Source organism: Rutidosis leptorrhynchoides, chromosome 5, assembly GCF_046630445.1.
Source record: "Rutidosis leptorrhynchoides isolate AG116_Rl617_1_P2 chromosome 5, CSIRO_AGI_Rlap_v1, whole genome shotgun sequence".
NCBI classification, from domain to species: Eukaryota; Viridiplantae; Streptophyta; class Magnoliopsida; order Asterales; family Asteraceae; genus Rutidosis; species Rutidosis leptorrhynchoides.
This window is the reverse complement of record NC_092337.1, coordinates 438,465,190-438,474,868: the sequence shown is the minus strand read 5'-3', so window position 1 is coordinate 438,474,868 and position 9,679 is coordinate 438,465,190.

Genomic DNA, 9,679 nt, shown 5'->3' with positions numbered 1-9,679 from the left:
ATCAACGAATATTGTCCAAGGAACGAAGTTAGGAAGTTGGAAGATGAATTACGAAGTCTGAAGGTTGTTGGTACTAAAATCACCAACTACAATCAGCGATTCATGGAATTAGTTTTGCTATGTCCTGAATTGGTTCCAACCGAAGAACGGAAGATTGAAATGTACAAAGATGGTTTGCCCAAAAAGGTCAAGGCAAATGTTACAGCATCGAAACCTAAGACAATTCATGAAGCTATAACCATGGCAAATGAGCTAATGGATCAGGTCATCTTGGATAAGAAAGCATCCAATACTGATGTGAAGGTATCAGGTAACAAAAGAAAGTGGAATGGAAATTATGATCGGGGTAACCAACAACAATCTTTTAAGAAACAAGAAATCACGCAAGGTGCGGGTAGTGGTTTAAGCTTTGGTTACAAAGGACAAAATCCTTTATGCAACCGATGCCACAAACATCACTCTGGTTACTGTAATGTGGTATGCAACAAATGTAATCGAAAGGGTCATCTTGCTGAAGATTGTAGGGCTCTCGTTACAAATACAAATGGTATCAAGACTCCTGCCACCAATGCAAATAGAACTGCTTTGGCTACCATTACTTGTTATGGGTGTGGGAAACAGGGTCATTATAAGAGCCAGTGTCCGAATCCAGAGAAGAATAATGGATTTGCACGTGGAAGAGCATTTGTTATTAATGCTAGAGAGGCGTGTGAAGACCCGGAGCTTGTTATGGGTACGTTTACCATTAATAACTTATCCGCATCTATTATATTTGATACTGGTGCTGATAGAAGTTACGTGTGTAGAGACTTTCACGCTAAATTGAATTGTTCATCATTACCTCTAGATGTTAAGTACATGATTGAGTTAGCTAATGGTAAACTAATTAAAGCCGATAAAATTTGTCGTGATTGTGAAATAAATTTAGCCGGAGAAACGTTTAAAATTGACTTAATACCCGTAGAATTAGGAAGTTTTGATGTAATAGTCGGCATGGACTGGATGTCCAAAGTAGGAGCTGAAGTTGTGTGTGCCAAGAAGGCAATTCGCATTCCTAGTAAGGATAAAATGCCGGTGATGATTTATGGAGAGAAGGGTAATTCAAAGCTAAAACTCATTAGCTGTTTGAAAGCCAAGAAGTGTTTAGAAAAGGGATGTTATGCTATTCTAGCACATGTTAATAAAGTCGAAAAGAAAGAAAAAGAGAAGTGCATCAACGACGTGCCTGTGGCAAGAGATTTTCCTGAAGTTTTTCCGGAAGAGTTGCCGGGATTACCTCCATTTAGATCTGTAGAATTTCAAATAGATTTAGTACCAGGAGCTGCACCAGTTGCCCGTGCTCCATATAGACTTGCACCGTCCGAGTTAAAAGAACTTCAGAGTCAATTAAAAGAATTACTGGATCGTGGATTCATACGACCAAGTACTTCACCGTGGGGAGCTCCGATTCTATTTGTTAAAAAGAAAGATGGATCTTTTAGGATGTGTATAGATTATCGTGAATTAAATAAGTTAACTATCAAGAATCGGTATCCACTACCGAGAATTGACGACTTATTTGATCAACTCCAAGGATCATGTGTGTACTCGAAAATTGACCTAAGATCGGGCTATCATCAATTACGCGTCAAAGAAGAAGATATACCGAAAACTGCTTTTCGGACACGTTATGGTCATTACGAATTTTTGGTCATGCCGTTTGGGTTGACAAATGCGCCAGCTGTATTCATGGACCTCATGAATCGAGTTTGTAGTCCATATTTAGATAAGTTTGTTATCGTTTTCATTGATGATATTCTTATCTATTCCAAGAGTGAGCAAGAGCATGAGCAGCATTTAAGGTTGATATTAGAGTTGTTGAGAAAAGAACAGCTATATGCTAAATTTTCTAAATGTGCTTTCTGGTTGAAAGAAGTGCAATTTCTTGGCCACGTTGTTAGTAGCAAAGGAATTCAGGTTGATCCAGCAAAAATTGAAGCCATTGAAAAATGGGAGACTCCTAAGACACCAACGCAGATACGCCAATTTTTGGGTTTAGCCGGTTATTATAGAAGGTTTATTCAAGATTTTTCCCGAATAGCTAAGCCGTTGATAGCGTTAACGCAAAAAGGGAAGAAATATGAATGGACCTCTGAGCAGGAGAGTGCATTTCAATTACTAAAGAAGAAGTTAACTACGGCGCCCATTTTATCGTTACCAGAAGGGAACGATGATTTTGAAATATATTGTGACGCTTCGCGACAAGGTTTTGGTTGCGTTCTTATGCAACGGAAGAAAGTTATTGCATACGCATCCCGACAATTGAAGATTCACGAGCGAAATTATACGACGCATGATCTAGAATTGGGAGCAGTCGTGTTTGCATTGAAGATGTGGAGACACTACTTGTATGGAGTTAAATGCACTGTGTTTACTGATCATAAAAGCCTTCAACATATTTTTGATCAGAAACAGCTGAACATGAGGCAACGTAGGTGGGTCGAGTTAATAAACGACTATGATTGTGAAATTCGTTATCATCCCGGGAAAGCGAATGTGGTGGCTGACGCATTAAGCAGAAAGGAACGAGAACCAATTCGAGTACGAGCGATGAACATAAAAATTCGCATGAATCTCAACTCACAAATCAAAGAAGTTCAACGAGAAGCACTTACTAAAGAAAACATAAGAAATGAAATAATGAAGAAGTATGAGAAGCAACTCGTTATACGGGAAGATGGAATTCGATATTTTGCAAACCGTATTTGGGTACCAAAGTTGGGTGGATTAAGGAAGTTAATATTGAATGAGGCACATAAGACAAGATACTCGATACATCCTGGAGTTGGAAAGATGTATCAAGATCTTAAGATGCATTATTGGTGGCCTAATTTGAAGACAGACGTTGCAACATATGTTGGGGAATGTTTAACTTGTTCCAAAGTCAAAGCAGAACACCAAAAGCCGTCAGGGTTACTTCAACAACCAGAAATCCCAGAATGGAAATGGGATGGTATTACCATGGATTTCATCACGAAGTTACCAAAGACTGCCTGGGGATACGACACCATTTGGGTAATTGTTGATCGTCTTACCAAATCTGCACATTTCTTGCCTATAAAGGAAACGGATAGAATGGAGAAATTATTACGATTATATATAAAGGAAATAGTTTCAAGGCATGGAATACCTATTTCCATTATATCTGATCGTGATAGTAGATTTACCTCAAAGTTCTGGCAATCACTACAGGAGGCACTAGGAACTCGTTTGGATATGAGTACCGCATATCATCGGCAAACGGACGGGCAGAGTGAAAGAACAATTCAGACTCTTGAAGACATGCTCAGGGCATGTGTGATCGATTTTGGAAACGGATGGGATAAGTATCTACCATTAGCAGAATTCTCGTATAATAATAGTTATCATGCGAGCATTAAAGCTGCACCATTCGAAGCATTGTACGGAAGGAAGTGTAGATCTCCTATCTGTTGGAATGAAGTAGGAGATCGACAATTAACTGGACCCGAGATCATCCATGAAACTACTGAGAAGATAGTACAAATCAAGGAGAGATTGAAAACAGCCCGTAGTCGCCAAAAGAGCTACGCCGATGTCCGAAGGAAACCATTAGAGTTTCAGATTGGGGACATGGTTATGTTAAAAGTGTCACCATGGAAAGGTGTAATACGTTTCGGCAAAAGGGGTAAATTGAACCCAAGGTACGTAGGCCCGTTCAAGATCATCGAACGCATTGGACCGGTAGCTTATCGACTTGAGTTACCGCAACAACTCGCCGGAGTACATAATACCTTTCACGTCTCAAACCTTAAGAAGTGTCTTGCAAAGGAAGATCTCACCATTCCTCTTGAAGAAATCCATGTCGACGAGAAACTACAATTCGTCGAAGTACCAATCGAAATCATGGACCGTGAAGTTAAACAGCTCAAGCAGAGCAACATACCGATCGTTAAGGTTCGTTGGAATGCTCGAAGGGGTCCCGAGTTTACTTGGGAATGAGAGGATCAGATGAAACAAAAGTATCCACACTTGTTTCTCGATGACGCAAAATAGGTACAATTTTAAAATTTCGGGACGAAATTTATTTAACGGGTAGGTACTGTAATGACCCGCACTTTTTCGATCGTTCTATACTTATAAGATTAATATTTACATAAATTAAACCTTACCAACATGATAAGCAATCCAAATTGTTGAGACTTATGTTTTTGAAATGAGTTTTACACAACGTTTGACCGTCTAGTTTGACCGATGATATCACGAACTATATAACATATGATAATTATACGTTTGTGTATATATATGTATATATACATATTTAACATGATCTAAGGATGTTTTAATATCTCATTTTGTATTAATAACAATAAGTTATAAGTATATTTTGAAACTACTAACTTAAGTTTTCAAAACGATAACCATACGTAACGTTATTTGACATAAATACTTATAACATATAATGTTTATACATATATCGTATATGTAATGTATTTAATCACTTTTAAAGACTTAAATACATAAAACAATATAAGTATATTCACAAAAGATAGCTATATTTGAATTCTCATTCAATTTTTCACAAGATTTCTATACGTATATCTAGAGTACATGTACTCGTATCATACCTAACCTCTATACGTATTTACTATTGGTATATACACATCAAATCACCACCAACCAGCCCTTGTTCAATGCCTTATGTATAAGGTAACTACTTTTGTTATCTAGTATGACAATTTCACATGATTAAAAGATTTTTTCACAAAATTACAAACTTATACACCTTTTACACCACCATTTATACTCCATTCCATTTTCATTTTACTACACATTTTCTTTAACCAAAAACACACTCTTAAGAAACTCCATAACCATTCAGCTAGTATCCATGAAGATCTAGCCATAAAAACATCACTTAAACACCATAAGAAAAACCTTACAAAAATACTTCAAGAATCCTTCCAAGAACACAAGTTTACTTCCAATCTTTCATCCAACTCCATCACTCTTTTGGTTCTAGGTTTTTACTCATCTTTTACAGCAATCTTGTCCAAGTAACTTGAGGTAGTAACTTTGTTCATAACCTTATTCGATTCATATATATATAGCTATCTTATTTTGTGGTATAAAATTTTAACAACAAGAACATAGTTTGAATGTTTTCAAACTTGTTTGCAAACTAAATAGATCCTTCTCACTTAACTTTTAAAATACTTCAAGACCTGTAATATATCATAAATATATGCTAATTTAACAAGGTATAACTTGGTTTTTCAAAGAACACCTTAAAAACTGAATTTACGACGTCGGAGTGCAACCGGGGGCTGTTTTGGGTTGGATAATTAAAAACCATCTTAAACTTTGAATTGGAGGTTTATTTTCTGGAAAAATGATTTTTACTATGAATATGATAACACATAAAAATTTCATGATTTAACTCAAAGTATAAGTATTTTTAGAAAAATAATTATTTAAGGTTGTTTACATGATGGAAAATGATTAACTTCATAAGTTTTACTAAAGTTTGACCTATGACCTGTGATTTCGAATACAAACTAAGGTATTTACAGTTCATAGTCTTAAAGAGGGACTCGATCCAAGGAAGTGGCAAGTTGAATCAACGAAAACGGAGTTGTAACGAAGAAACTATGACCAAAACGAGATCGGATATCTAAGACTAGTTTAGCTACGAAAATAATTGGAGAAAATTTAATAAATCACATCTTTTTAAAATAACATGATATTTTATATATATGTACTCATAATTTAATTTTATATGGTTCAGGATCACTCGTAAACAATACGAGAAGATTAATCATAAGATCCCATGATTGTACGCAACACGTCATTTGACAACACCGGTACTTTATGTACGCAACACGTCATTTGACAACACCGGTACCGTGGGTCAAGATTAATCTCGACCAATACATATACGATGGGGGTTTTTATTTATTTCATTGGGGGTTTATTAAACACCTAAAAATGAACCATTAAAATTGAATTACTAACATCGGACTGCTAACTACGGACTAAGGAATTATTAAAAGTATTAAAAGTATTATAAGTATATATATGTGACGTTTGTTTAAAAAGAAAAGGTATTGATATATTATATATGGATAGGTTCGTGATATCAATCGGAGACCAAGTCAAAATATATATATCTTCAAGGCAAAAGTGAGTATATAGTCCCACTTTTAAACTTTAAACATTTCGGGATGAGAATACATGTATTTTATGTTTTACGATATGGACACAAGTAACTGAAAAATATATTCTACGTTGAGTTGTACCACTGGCATACTTCTCTGTAGCTTGGTAACTACTATTTACAGCGGTATTGTAAACGCGAATCCTGTTGATAGATCTATCGGGCCTGACAACCCCAACCGGACTGAACGACCAGTATTCAACGGTTGCACAGTACTTCGTTTCGTGACTACACTTGGTACGGTGTAGTAAGATTTCATAATAAAGGGAATATGCGACGTGATTAAATGTTAAGTATGGTTATCAAGTGCTCAACCACTTAGAATATTTTTATTAAAATGTTTATATATGAAATCTTGTGGTCTATAAATTTATATCGCTGCCGGCATTAAACCTATATCTCACCAACTTTATGTTGACGTTTTAAACATGTCTATTCTCAGGTGATAACTAAAAGCTTCCGCTGCAACATGTTGAATTTAAACAAGATCTTGAGTATGCATATTTGTGTCAAAAATAAAACTGCATATCGGAGGATTTGTAATGTAAAATATGCTAGAAATCGTATTGTTATCATCACATGTAAAGTTTGTAAGTCTAAGATTATCGCTAAACGATAATCATCTTTTTATTGTCTAAAGCTTGTATTAAAATAAGAGTTATGGTTTGTAATGTAAAATAAATGCAGTTGTTCTTTTAAAAATGTCGCATATAACTCGTTCTTATGGTTAAGGACGGGTTATGACAAAGAAACAAGCGAGTCGGAATAAGATAGTTGTATTCGTGTGGTGTAATATATGTAATATAGTGTGCTTATGCTTTATGATATATGTAAAAATTGCTTGTATTAATAAGTATTTTTTTAATGAATCCAACTCTTGTCTATTTTACAGTACAAAAACACAAAATGGATAGACAACCCAATATTTTAAGAGACCTACCCGGAGACATGATTGATGAAATCTTGTCTAGAGTCGGTCAGAATTCTTCGGCACAACTATTTAAGGCGAGATCAGTTTGTAAGACATTCGAAGAACGTTCCAAGAATGCCTTGGTCTATAAAAGGCTTTCGTTCGAAAGATGGGGGATATCACATTGGGAAATCCATAAGTTACGATGTGTTTACTTTGACGCATTTATTGCGGGGAACCCAAATGCTATTTTACGCAATGGGTTAAGAAATTATTTTGACTCAATATATCCGAATATTGGACTTCGTGATTTAGAAAAAGCGGCTAACATGCAACATAAAGAAGCATGTTATGCTTACGGATTAGTAATGTTCGCTTCTCACCAAAGTGAGAACAAGAACATCGGGCTACAACTATTAAACAAAATGTTCCCACAAGTGACGGAGTCGGTAATTGGGGTAAGAAATGAGGTTTTTAGATTGTTACGGGACTGTTGGACATTACGTAACCCTCGTCCCTTTGACGACGTTACAACACGCTGTCTTATCAAAGGCCATAACGGTTATGTTCCACAAGACCAAGGATGGGAAGTAATCCTAGTAAAACCAGAATGCATGACTTGTTTCTGGACGTATGAATTACGTGTCTTTATTGCCTTTGATGAACTACTTGTGTACTAGCTAGAATTATCTTCACAACCATCTTGTATCAAATTTATTGTGTGCTATATTTCATGCTATATGTAAAATAAGCGGTATTGTAAGTTTGTAAAATATTGTGTAAAAGTTTGAACACGAAATATTATTATAATCAGTTTTTCATATAGAATTGTAGTAGTTGAATTGTATATTAGCTACTAAGTATGAACTTAACGGGTAGGTACTACCCGAATTTAAACTTATAAAATGCTAATATGAAGAAAAAGCTTTTATAAATGAGTTCATATTATGCTACGAAATACTATTAACTACTCTTAATATTCTGTATGATTAACTTGTTCCATTTGACTATTTTGAAGGAAATGGCACCGACTACTCGACACACCATGAATATGAATGAAGAGGAATTCCGTACTTTTCTAGCTTCAAACATAGCCGCAGTACAGGCTGCACTACATACCAACAATAACCTTGGATCTAGCAGTACAGGAAATCGTGTAGGATGCACCTACAAAGAATTCACTGCCTGCAAACCTTTGGAATTTGATGGAACCGAAGGACCGATCGGATTGAAACGGTGGACCGAGAAGGTCGAATCAGTGTTTGCCATAAGTAAGTGTACTGAAGAGGACAAAGTGAAGTACGCTACGCATACCTTCACAGGTTCTGCGTTAACATGGTGGAATACCTATCTAGAGCAAGTGGGACAAGACGATGCGTACGCACTACCGTGGTCAGCATTCAAGCACTTGATGAACGAGAAGTACCGTCCCAGAACCGAGGTCAATAAGCTCAAGACAGAACTTAGAGGGTTACGAACCCAAGGATTTGATATTACCACGTACGAAAGACGATTCACAGAATTGTGCCTATTGTGTCCGGGAGCATTCGAAGATGAGGAAGAGAAGATCGACGCGTTTGTGAAAGGATTACCGGAAAGAATCCAAGAAGATATAAGTTCACACGAGCCCGCCTCCATACAACAGGCATGTAGAATGGCTCACAAACTAGTGAATCAGATTGAAGAAAGAATTAAAGAACAGACTGCTGAAGAGGCCAATGTGAAGCAAGTCAAAAGAAAGTGGGAGGAAAACGGTGATAAGAATCACCAATACAACAACAACAGCAATTACAACAATAATCGCAACAATTATCCCAACAATCGCAACATCAATCGCAACTACAACAAACGGCCCAACAACAACAACAACAATAACAACAACAACAACAACAACAACAACAACAACTACAACAATCATCCCAACAACAATAATAACCGCAACAACAACAACAATCAGAAGCAACTATGCCAAAGGTGTGAAAAGTATCACTCGGGGTTCTGCACCAAATTTTGCAACAAGTGTAAAAGAAATGGTCATAGCGCAGCGAAGTGTGAGGTCTACGGACCAGGGGTTAATAGAACAAAAGGAACAAATGGTGTCGGAACGAGTAATGGCGGAGCAAGTAGTGTCGGAGCAGGTTATGCCAATGTAGTTTGTTATAAATGTGGAAAACCGGGCCACATTATTAGAAATTGCCCGAACCAGGAGAACACGAATGGACAAGGCCGCGGAAGAGTTTTCAATATTAATGCGGCAGAGGCACAGGAAGACCCGGAGCTTGTTACGGGTACGTTTCTTATTGACAATAAATCTGCTTACGTTTTATTTGATTCGGGTGCGGATAGAAGCTATATGAGTAGAGATTTTTGTGCTAAATTAAGTTGTCCATTGACGCCTTTGGATAGTAAATTTTTACTCGAATTAGCAAATGGTAAATTAATTTCAGCAGATAATATATGTCGGAATCGAGAAATTAAACTGGTTAGCGAAACATTTAAGATTGATTTGATACCAGTAGAGTTAGGGAGTTTTGATGTGATAATCGGTATGGACT